Source organism: Macaca thibetana, chromosome 1 (genome assembly GCF_024542745.1).
Source record: "Macaca thibetana thibetana isolate TM-01 chromosome 1, ASM2454274v1, whole genome shotgun sequence".
NCBI lineage: Eukaryota > Metazoa > Chordata > Mammalia > Primates > Cercopithecidae > Macaca > Macaca thibetana.
The window spans coordinates 137018679-137031131 of NC_065578.1; positions in this window are offsets into that span (position 1 = coordinate 137018679).

A 12453-nucleotide genomic window follows, 5' to 3' on the forward strand; every position below is an offset into this window, starting at 1 on the left:
CCATTTGCCTCCAGGACATGCCCCCAAATTCATCAGTCACCCTTCTGGGCCTTGCCCTTCCTACTAACTTGGCCTTCAGGACTGTGTCCTCCCTCCACAGAGGCCCAGGGACCCCCTCTGCACACAGCACAGGGCCCCTGTCCTCACACAGCTTCTCACCGTAGCCCTGACCTTGGAGCACCCTGGGTCTTATGCCCCTCTCTTCCACGACAGGAACCAAGGATCTGGTGAGCCCTGGAGGGCAGGGCCGTCTTTCGTCTGTGTCTCATGCCGTTCCTGTCATAGCGACAGGACATTAATAATATGGTGAACACCATCCCCTTCCCAGGAGGGGAGGAGGCGGAGGGCCACTAGGAGAACAGAGGAACAAGTCTTTCCAGAAAACTCCCCAGGCTAGGGAAAGGTCATGACAGGTTCATTTGGTGGCACTGGAAGAGCTGAAGGGTGCTGCGTGGGCAGAGGCACCGGCAGAGGCTTTGCCCGCTCACAGCAGCCTGCACACTGGTGGCACGCAGGTCAGTGGCCCTCAGCTCAAGCCCACACAGCTGTTCTATAAGCATGAATTTGAGGCGGGTGGCAAGGAAAGAAAGTGCAGAGCTCTTCCGTCCCCTCAAGCCAGTGTCCTAGGCAGTGTCCCAGCCTGGCCTTTGTTCCTTGGTCTCCATTCCTACCTAGTGAGGCCCTGGGAGCCTCCAGGGCGGCAGCCTGCAGGTGGAACTGGAAGGAGACCCGGGATTGGTATTGGCAGGGTACAGCTACGTGAGCAAACAGGATCAAATTTGCTTTCTGGAGGCCCCACAGGACTCTCCCTGGGGGACCTTCCTGCCCCAGGGCCATGCCCTTCCCCAGCTGGCTCACTCTCCTGTCCCTGTACCCCAACTCCACCCGGTCTCTCCCCAGAATCCCATTGTTCTTTCTAGGTTTTTTTGTTTTGTTTTGCTTTTTTGAGACGGAGCCAGTCTCGCTCTGTCGCCCAAGCTCGAGTGCAGTGGCGTGATCTCAGCTCACTGCAACTTCCGCCTCCCGGGGCCCCGCCTGGCTAATTTTTGTATTTTTGGTAGAGACAGGGTTTCACCATATTGGCCAGATTGGTTTCAAACTCCTGACCTCGTGATCCACCCACCTTGGCCTTCCAAAGTGCTGGGATCACAGGCGTGAGCCACCGCTCCCAGCCCTCTTTCTGGGTTTTTAAGCTTCACTGCATGGATAGGTGGGGAATAGAGGCCAAGCAGTCCCTGCAGAGTGAGGGCAGGTGGTCAGCCAGATCAGTGAGGGGAGACTGGAGGGAGGTGTCGATGCGGGGTGAGAGGGGAGGGGGCTATCGTCTTATGTTCATTTCCACCCTCTGGAATAATCACAGAGGCGCACATTGAGCATTTACTTCCTACCAACTGCAGTGCTAAGGGCTTTCAAACACTCTCACTTCTTATTCCCGTTTTACAGAGCAGGACGCTGAGCCTTAAAGAGGTCAAGTCATTTACCCAATATAGATTACAGACAGCAAATAATTGGCAGACATGAGAGTCAATTTCAGGGCTGTCTGGCTCCAGATCTCCAACTGAAATTAAGATGGAGGTTTCCAGAGTCAGACTGCCTGAGGTCAAATCCTGACTCCATCACTCACTCTGAAGACTTGGGCAAGTGACTTAGCTCTCTAAATTTCTGTTTCCTCATCTGTGAGATGATGTTGATAACAGAACCTCTCTCAAAAGTTGTTCTGAAGAGTGGAGAGTGAATGCGCGGAAGGTGCCAGGCAAAGGGCCTGATGATAAGCATTCGGCAGGCGTGATGGTCATGATGCCTGATGGTGATCATGGTCATCACGGCCCTGGAACTGGCCTGCTGAGGTTTAGCTGGAAGGAAACTGAGCTAGGTGGACCCCTCCACTCAGCACCCTTCTTGTCCTGCTACACAGGGCCCCCAGCTGAACCTCTAGGTCTAAGGCACTACTGGGTTTGCCTTTTTTTTTTTTTTTTTGAGACAGAGTCTTGCTCTGTCACCCAGGCTGGAGTGCAGTGGCGCAATCTCAGCTCACTGCAACCTCCGCCTCCTGGGTTCAAGCGATTCTCCTGCCTCAGCCTCCGAGTAGGTGGGATTACAGGCATGCGCTGCCACGCCCAGCTAATTTTGTATTTTTAGTAGAGACCAGGGTTTCATCATATTGCCCAGGCTGGTCTGGAACTCCTGACCTCAGGTGATCCACCCGCCTTGGCCTCCCAAAGTGCTGGGATTACAGGCATGAGCCACTGCACCTGGCCCCGGGTTTGCCTTCTTAATGGAGCCAGGAGAACACGTGTGCATTCTTCTCTCTATCCAGTCACCTCTTAAGGGAGTAAGTCTTCAGTCCTGGGACCATCACCTCCCAAACTCCTGGTGGGTTCCTATACCTGCTTTCAGGACCAGCACCACTGATTTTTCCTATTGGTCACAGGCTCCAACACAGTTCAACATGGTACTGTTATTGAGACTGTCTTTAACTAAAGTTTCAATATTTTGTTCATCATAGATTTGTTTGCATTTTTATTTTTAAAATATTGTATTATCTATCTTGATTACTGACTTTTTTGGCATCCTGTTAAATATTGTGCCTGAGGCAAGTGCCTCGCTCACCTCACCCTGGTCCCAGCCCTGCTGCATAGCACTGCTTGAGTGTCCTCACAATATGGCAGCTGGCTTCCCCCAGAGCCAGTGGCCCAAGGGAGCCAGGAAGCAGCAGCAATGCCTTTTATGGTCTAGCCTTGGAAGACACACCCTGTCTGTCACTTCTGCAACGTCCTATTCATTACACAGGTCATTCCCGCTCAATGTAGGAGGCACTACATACGAACGTGAATACCAGGAGACAAGAATTACGGGGTCACCTTAGAGACTAGCTACCACACTGAGTCTCCAGCCCAGAGTCTTAGTGGTTGACAGCAGCCTCCACAGAAGGAAACCAAGAATCTGGTAAGGGAGTTTAGGGGCAGTGGGGAAATATTGGTCACAGGATATAAAGTTTCAGTTAGGAGGAACAAGTTCTGGAGATCAATGGATATGTTAACTATCTTGATTTAGTCATTCCACAGCGTATATACATATATCAAAACATCATGTCGTGCACCATAAATATATACAATTTTCATGTGTTAACTTTTTTTTTTTTGAGATGGAGTCTTGCTTTGTTGCCCAGGCTGGAGCGCAGTGGAAAGATCTTGGCTCACTGCAAACTCCGCCTCCCAGGCTCATGCAGTTGTCCTGCCTCAGCCTCCCAAGTAGCTGGGAATACAGCCGTGCACTACCACACCCAGCTAATTTTTATATTTTTAGTAGAGACGTGTTTTCACTATGTTGGCCAGGCTGGTCTTGAACTCCTGACCTCATGATCCACCCGCCTCAGCCTCCCAAAGTGCTGGGATTACAGGAGTGAGCCACCGCGCCTGGCCAACTGTTTTTAAAAAACAATAAAACTGGTGAGGCTTTATCCCTTCTCCTCCACCCTTCCCTCCCTTAGACCCTGAGTGGTACTGACCCAGAGCTGGCCCATGTGGGGCCCACCCGCCTGATCACAGTTCATTGGTCCAGGAAGAAGCACCTAACCCAATTGGCTGTCTCCCAGGGTTTTTAAATTTGGCAGCGAGTGAGTTCCTCTGGTGGACGATGGACCCTGTGAGTGATTGTTCCCAGATGGATGGGGAAATTAGCCTAGAGAGACCGGAGAACCCAGGCCTCAGCTCCCATTGTGCATGAGGCCCAGGGACATCTCTGTACTCTGCTTTTTAGTCCATTTTCTGCCGCCATACAGAATTCCACAGACTGGGCCAGACATGCTGGCTCACACACTTTGGGAGGCCGAGGCCGGCAGATCACTTAAGCCCAGGGGCTAGAGACCAGCCTGGGCAACATGGTGAAACCCCGTCTCTACTAAAAATGCAAAGCTTAGCAGGGCATGGTGGCGTGCACCTGTGATCCCAGCTACTCAGGAGGCTGAGGCAGGAGAATTGCTTGAACCCAGGAGGCGGAAGACACACCGTGTCTTGTCACTTCTGCAATATCCTATTCATTATCCTATTCATTACACAGGTCATTCCTGCTCAATGTAGGAGGCACCACATACGAACGTGAATACCAGGAGACAAGAATTACGGGGTCACCTTAGAGACTAGCTACCACACCGAGTGCGTCACTGCACTCCAGTCTGGGTGACAGAGCAAGATTCCATCTCAAATAATAATAATAATAGTAATAATAATAATAATAAATTTAAAAAAGAATTCCACAAACTGGGTTGAAAAGAAATTGATTTCCCACAGTTCTGGAGGCTGGAATGTCCAAGAGCATGGCACCAGCATCTTGTGAGGGCCCCGCCATGGCAGAAGGACGGAAGGCAGAGGTGAGCATGTGAGACAGAGAGTGAAGTGGTCCAGAATCATCCTTTTTATCAAGAACCCACTCCAGAGATGATGGCATGGATCCATTCCTGAGGGCAGAGCCCTCATAACCTAATTACCTTGCAAAGGCCCCACCTGCCAATGCCACCATCACAATGGCAATTAAATTTCAACATGAACATTGCTGGGGACATTTGAACCATAGCACTCTGTTTTGTCCATGATCTGGGCTTGGAACCAATAAAATGCCCCTTCCTCCCAAGCCTTCTTGAGTTGGGTGATGAAGTTCTGTCACTTCATCACCTCTTCCTGGGTGGCCTTCTGTGGAAGCTGATGCTATCGGCAGTGTTTCTCAGCATGTAGCCAGTGCTATCAGCATCCAAATCACCCAGGGCTCTTGAAAATGTCAGTGCCTGGGCCCCACCTCCAACCTGCTGAATCAGATTCTCCGGGGTGGGCCCCAGGCTTCTGCAATTTTAACATTGGAATTTGGGCAGGACTATGACACAGTGACTCATGACCTCTCTCCAGCTGTCCTGTGTGTCCTGCAGTTCATGCTGGTTAGTGTTGACGGGGTCTGAGAAACCCAAAATGTTGTACCCCTGGGAGGGGGTATGTGGGCTTGTAGCTTTGGGGAACCAAGTGGAGTTAAGAGCTGCGATAAAAGTACTGTGGGCATTCCAGGCTGAGGTGGGGGCTGGAATCTGAGGAATGGAGGAGTATCTAGGAAAGTGGCTGGAAGTGGACAACCTTGTGCTGGCTGCAGCTCATTCTTAGTGGGCAGGTCTTAGCAAGTCATGTCACTCACAGCCCTGTTAAAAGATGTACTGGGCCGGGCACCATGGCTCATGCCTGTAATCCCAGCACTCTGGAAGGCAGAAGCGGGCAGATCACCTGAGGTGACGAGTTCTAGACCAGCCTGGCCAACATGGTGAAACCCCGTCTCTACTAAAAATACAAAATTTAGCCAGCCATGGTGGCAGGCACCTGTGATCCCAGCTACTCAGGAGGCTGAGGCAGGAGCGTCGCTGGAACCTGGCAGGCAGAGGTTGAGGATCCGTCTCAGAAAATAAAATTTAAAAAATAAAATAAAATAAATAAAATAAAATAAAATAAAAAGTTGAACCAAGATTGCAAAGTTCCCTTTCAGCTCCAAAACTCAAGCCAGGGGCCCTGTGAGGTGAATGATTTCCTTTCCCAGAAGTATGGGCCCTGAGATTGCTGAGGGCACTTCCATGCAGGTGCCCCTTCCATCCAGGAACCGAGCTCTGCCCCCTCTGTTGGTTTGTTCACTTTACTCCTCCCCCAGGGGCTGAAGTTGCTTCTGGGAAGGAGGCTGGGCACTTCTGGGCTGAGCCTTGTTTCCATAGCACCCAGCCACCCTGCCAGGAAGACACAGGTTTCTCCTGGTTGACTGTGAGAGGACTTTGACCCCCACCTCTGTTTCCTGCCACACTGCTGGGCCAGACCTAGGAGGAGGTACCAGGGCAAGCAGCACAGTGGGACTTGCAGGTCCTGGACCCAACCCTGTATTCAGACCAGTTGTCCTGGAAGTTTGGGCCCCAACCAACAGCAACAGCAGCAGTAGCAGGAAACTTATTAGAAATGCAAATTACTGGACTCCACCCTTGACCTCAATTAGAAACTCTAGGGTGGGGCCAGCCATCTGTGTTTTTATAAGTCCCCAGGTGTCTCTGATGCACACCAAAGTTTCAGAAGCACTTTATTGAGTGTGTGTGTGTGTGTGTTTTCGAAATGGGGTTTTGCTCTGTCACTGAGGCTGGAGTGTAGAGGTGCCATCATAGCTCATTGCAACCTCTACCTCCTGGCCTTAAGCAGTCCTCTTGCCTCAGCCTCCCAGGTAGCTGGGACTACAGGTGTGTGCTTGTTTTTTCTTTGGTAGAGATAGGGTCTTGCTATGTTGCCCAGGCTGGTCTTGAAGCCCTGGGCTCAAGCAATCCTTCCACCTTGGCCTCCCAAAGCACTCAGATTATAAGTATGAGCCTCCATACCCAGCCCAAGAACCCCCACATTATTGTGTGATAAACTGTTCCAGTTTGCCTAGGACTCTCAGTTTTAGCACTGAAACTCTTTTTCTGCAACCTCTGTCTCCCATGGTTCAAGCAATCCTACCTCAGCCTCCCGGGTAGCTGGGACTACAGGTGTGTGCCACCATGCTCAGCTAATTTTTGTATTTTTTTTTTTTTTGTAGAAACAGGGTTTCACCATGTCGCCCAGGCTGGTCTTGAACTCCTGAGCTCAAGCAATTCACCCACCTAGATCTCCCAAAATGCTGGGATTACAGGCATAAGCCACTGCTCTCACTCATTCATTCATTTTTTCAAATCGGATCTGAGCTCCAGTCCTGGGAGCCTGGGGCAGCTTCTGATGCTAGGAGAGGCACAGGCCTGGGTACCACCATGGGTAGTAGAGGAGTGGGGTCAGCTCTGAACTTAGGAGAGTGATAGGAGGGAGAGGAGGGAAATTCTGCTGCTGCTGCTGCTGCTGCTGCTGCTGCTGCTGCTGCTGCTTTGAAGCTTTCCTGGGAAAATGGTGACAAGGACCACAACCCTCCTAACCTGGGCGAGGGCTTTGGGGGATTTCAAAGCACCTTCACTTATATCACCCTACTGGATTCCAAATTACTCCTTAGAGCAGTGCCCATAATAAATATTGTATTTGTCCAGTTTCTATTTCCTCTGCCTGAGCTTGAGCTGCTTTGGTGGCAGGGACCATCCCAGTGTCCTCATCAAACCTTCAGTGCCCAGTAGAGAGAACCCTCGCCCCATCTTCCAATCTAAATCCTGTATCTTCTGCAGGAGCTAGCTTCTCTGCAGGTACTGGCAATATGGAGCACAGGGTCGATAGTTTTCCTCCCACCTATGGATTTCCTCTGGGCCATCACAGCCTGTCCCACAGACTGAATTTCAGCTCCCTGTCTTGCCCAGGGCACATCCTGTATAACCATTCATGTTCACCCAGCTTTGCATCCTCTTCAGCCTCCCTGCTGTTTAAGCGAGGCAGCTGGCGGTGCAGGAAGAATATTCATCCATTTCCTAGGAGCTAAGGAGTCAGATCCTGGGCCCAGACTTCTGCAGTAAGTCGGGGCTTCTGTCACAAGGGCCTCACCTTACTGGCTTTGGCGCCCTCTAGTGGACGCAACGGGGTCTGCGGGAACCGCAGCCCTTTCTGTGACCCAGAAGCAAATCCAGCGACTTACCTGGCCATACATTATTTTTGAGTAATCGACGTCCAGTCACTCTCCCACCCAGCTCAGCATGTACTGTCCACTGCCTGCTCAATGCCGGACCAACACACCTTCACCTCACATCAACAGGGACTCAAACAGAGCCTCTTCCCCTCAAATCCCAGCCCCATACTCAACTGCTTGCACAAAAGCAGGGATGAAACAACAGAGCAGAATGAAACAACCGAAACTTCCCTCAAGATGGGGAGCATACACTCTATGGAATAGTATGAAATGGATAAAAGGGTGTGCTGGATTGGAAACATCTCCAAAAGCACGTTAAAGAACAATACATACAGCATGATGCCGTTTATTAGAAAAAACAAACCCAAGCCTGATCCATTGTTCACATATCCGTTTGAAATGTAGAGGGAGGGCTGGACACACACCAGGCTAATCACGGGGACCTCTAGGGAGGGATGGAGGTAGGGGAAAGGTGAAAGAGGCCTTTCCTTTTACACATCTTTACTGTGGTTTTTTTGTTGTTGTTGCTTTTTTTTTTTTTTTTTTTTTTTTTTTTTTTTTTGAGATGGAGTCTTGTTCTGTCACCCAGGCTGGAGTGCAGTGGCGCGATCTCGGCTCACTGCAAGCTCCGCTTCCTGGGTTCATGCCATTCTTCTGCCTCAGCCTCCCGAGTAGCTGGGACTACAGGTGCCTACCACTTCGCCTGGCTAGTTTTTTGTATTTTTAGTAGAGACGGGGTTTCACGTGTTAGCCAGGATAGTCTCGATCTTCTGACCTCATGATCTGCCTGCCTCAGCCTCCCAAAGTGCTGGGATTACAGGCGTGAGCTACCGTGCCCCGCCTATCTTTTTATATTTCTAAGGCAAAAGGTAAATTAAACAAACAATGCCTGTGTTAAAGGTAGAGGGTGTCCAGGTTCTTGGGATCTTGAACAGAGAATTGGAAGAGACACACAAACAAAGCAAGGAAGGAATGAAGATTTTATTGAAAATGAAAGTACACTCCAGTGTGGGAGTGGGCCCAAGCTTAGGGTTCAAAAGGCCCTGTTACAGAATTTGGGGGAGTTTAAATACCCCCTAGAGGATTCCATTGGTTACTTCGGGTCTGCCCTATATAAACAGAGGGGATGAAGTAAAGTTACAAAGCCATTTACCTGGTACGCCCTATGAAGAGGATATTTCTTATTATAGCTGAAATGTGAATCGGCCTTATGTTCCCTGCCCCCAGATCCTATTTTCCTGCCTCACCTGGTGCCAGGAGTTGAGTCGCTGCTGCTCTTCTAGGTGCTCCATGATGAGCAGTGCTGGCCACACCCACACCAGCCACCTTCCTGAGCCACCAGGCTCTCTAGTGGCGGCTACTCTACCTTGAAGGCCTTGTCACCTCTCTGCAGCCTCTTCCCCTCACACCTGGCTGCTGCAGCCCGTCCCCACATCGCTCCCAGCCAGGTGTCCTTCAACAAGCGCCAGCTGCTGCTCCTCTGTTGAAGAGCCTCCATGGTGCTCAGTGGTGAGCATTCGGAGGGCTGATCAGCATCCGCACACCCCTCCTATTGAGGGGCAATCCCATTCTGTGAGCTGTCATGGGAGCCAGGGCCCCTCCTCCCACCTCAAAGGCTAAAAGGGGCAGCATTCCTTCTCCCTTCCTGGGCATCTGGCTGACCCTGCCAAAGATGCAGGGACAGGAGCCTTCCCTCCCCGCTACGGTGCCCAGCACCCCTGCCCATCATTACAGCCGAGGCCTGCGGAGTTGTGGCAGGGCCTGCATTCAGCGATGCTGCAGCCCAATAGTGGTGGTGACCACAGTCACCTCCCAAGACTGTCCCTGGCTGTGGCTGTGGCCATGCAGACTCCTGGTCAGCTCCCTGAGCTCCCCACAATACTCCCAAGGACTCCTTTTCTACTTAGTCACCAGGGTTGGTTTCAATTGCTGGCCACCTCCCTTTGGGCCCTGGCCAGGCCTGTGGAGCTAGTCCTTTCCAAGTGTCACAGGTGAGTGACTGTGTGTGAGCGACAGCAGGTCAGTGTGATAGATAACCTGCGGTCCATGTAGGGAGATGGTGCCGTACCAAGAAGCTGCCAGGACTGAGATGTTAACAGGGGATGTGACTTGCTAAATGACTGTGCTGGGACGATGGTTTCAAGAAAACTGGAAACCTAGGAAGCTTGGTGAGCACCCACTTGGACCTTCCCTGGCCTGGCAGGGCCTCCCCCTGGAGGGATAGCCCTGCAGCTTCGCCACCAGTGGGCAGGCTCTGGAAGGGCCTGGAGAGGAGAGGGGTCCCCTAAACACACCCCGCCCTAGGGCCTTAGCAGACAAGTGCTGGTGACCTATTATTTGTATTTATTGTAGTAAACAGTCACTTTTAGGCCAGAGGCTCACGCCTGTAATCCCAGCACTTTGGGAGGCCAAGACGGGTGGATCACTCGAGCTCAGGAGACCAGCCTGGCCAACATGGCAAAACCCCGTCTCTACTAAAACTACAAAAAAATTAGCCGAGAGTCGTGGCAGATGCCTTGTAATCTTAGCTACTGGGGAGGCTGAGGCAGGAGAATCTCTTGAACCCAGGAGGCAGAGGTTGCAGTGAGCCGAGATCGCGCCACTGCACTCCAGCCTGGACAACAGAGCGAGACTCCATCTCATAAAAAAATACAACAGTCAATTTTAAGAGCAGTGCTCATTTCACCCCGCCTCTACCACACCCTTGGCAGGGCGGCTTCACAGGTGCCCTTCCTGTTGTCTGGGACCCTTTGCCAGCCTCCTCACCACCTGGCCACCCTTCTTTCCAACCAACAACGTGGCGCCTCGGTTCCTCCAGGTTCCTCCCTGCCCTGTAAAACCCCTGGCCTCCTGCCAGGCTCAAGAAATGCCCTCAGATCTTTTCCGTGCTTTCGCCCTGCAGGAGACACTGCCTAGGTCCCGCCTCCGTCATGCGACGGAGACTCATGGAGTGCCCACGCAGGCTGGGCCCGAGCAAGGCTACCTCACCGCCGCCCGCCCACCCCAGGAGGCTGAGGCAGCGCCGAGCTCAGGCTTCCCTGTCTCCCTCCTGCCTCCGCGCCGGCCAAGCGTACAGTGCTTCGGCCCCTGGGCTGCGCCCGCGCTCCGTCCTTCCTCTCGGGGTTGGTGCGGGTCTCCCAGGCCGGGCCGGGGCGCTGGACCGACGCCCACAAAGCGGCCACCGCCGCAGCGAATTGCCCGCTCTCCCTTCGGCTTTCACCGCCCAGAAAGCGGCGCCTCCGACCCGGCTCTTAAACAAGGGCGACTTTTATTATAAAACCCGGGGGTGCTGCGGAGGAGCCCGCCCCTCACTGCGGTCTCAGTCCTCCTCCGGGAGGGCGCGCGAAGCCGGCGACCCCGAGAGATCGGGGGTGGGAGGCGCGGGGGCAACTCAGCCGCGTGGAGCCGCCCGGGGCGCACCCTGGCCCCAGCAGCCCCGAGTGCTGTCCTGGTTGCGCTGTGGCAGCCGCGGCCACGCCAGCGCCAGGGCCCCTCCCGCCCAAGACTGGTGAGGCGGCGGGAAACGGCGGGACTGGGCACTGCCCCGCCGCGGGACGGCTAGGCCGGGGCTCTTCCGTGCGGCTCTCGGCGGGACTGCGGCCGCGGAACAAAGGGGCGCAGAGGTGGGCGGGGGGTGCATCGCAGGCGGGGCGGAGCCTCGGTGTCCGGAGCTGGGGTCTCCTCACCCCCGAGCCGGGCGGGGTCTGGCGGCCGCGCCCCTCCGCGGGCTCCCCAGGCGCCCAGCCGCGCGGCAACAACGACAGCCACCATTTCCGCTCCCCGCCCGCCCCTGCTCAGCGCTGGGGGCGCGAGGGCGCTGCTCGCCCGATTCAGAGACCAGGTGTAACTACTGGTGCCACAGAAGTTCGGTGTTTCCAAGATGTGCTTCCTTTTTGTAGCGAAGGAAGCGCGGCCACCAGGCCAGGTCACCCCAAAGTGCAGGGTCCCCGGGCCGCTGTCACCCCCGCCCGGCTGCAGGCCCCGACGCTCCGCGCTCCCCCCTGCTGCGCGCGGCGGCCACCAGAGGGCGCCCGGCCGCCGTCACCCCGGTCCTCCCCCGCCCGGGCTGCCGTCACGCTGATCCTCCTGCGTCCCGGCCGCCGCCACCCCGCCGAGCGCGGGACCCAGGTCGGACGGGGAGGTCAGTGGCGGGCCCGCCACCCCCCGGCCCCTGCGCGGGGGGCCTGGCACTGCTGGCGGCCGGAGGGACGATTGCGGGGTTCCTTTCCCAGACCGGAACCAACAGAGGCCGCGGGCCAGAGAACCCAGTTGGGTCGCCGTGTGACCTAGGGGCAGCTGCTAGCCTGCGTTGTGCCTCGGTTTCTTGCCTGTGAAGGGAGAGCAAGCACTGCCCGTCTGTGCATTGGCCACGATTCCCAAGCTCCCCCAGGCTGGCCGTGGGGGAGAAGGCGGCCCCGCCGCCCCTGAGGCCCTGCGTGGGAACTGTCTTAGCAAGGGCAGTGACAACGTCCTACTACCTGCCTTATGGCTGTATTTTAAAAGAAGGTGGGAGCCAGGACCCCTCATTTCCAGGTGCACCACCCTCCAAAGCCGTGATCTTGCCCCTGCTCAATACGAGCTTGGAAAATGATGAACAGCCCTGACTTTAAGCATACTCGGTAAAAGGAGATCTGTCCCAACAAGCAGAAGCTGATAGTTTGCTTGAAAAGGGATTCCTCCACTTACAAAATAATTTGCAATGGGATTTTTCTCATTGAGTAAATTGTAGGCAAATCACCTGTGTAAATGAATATTTGTAACAGGCCAGCGAACTTGGAAATGAGTCTTACTGTAAAATAAATACTTCTGTGGTAAAAATGGCTCCAGGGCCAAGGATGGGCCTGTGGTTCAGCTGGAGTATGCTGCCGGCTCACC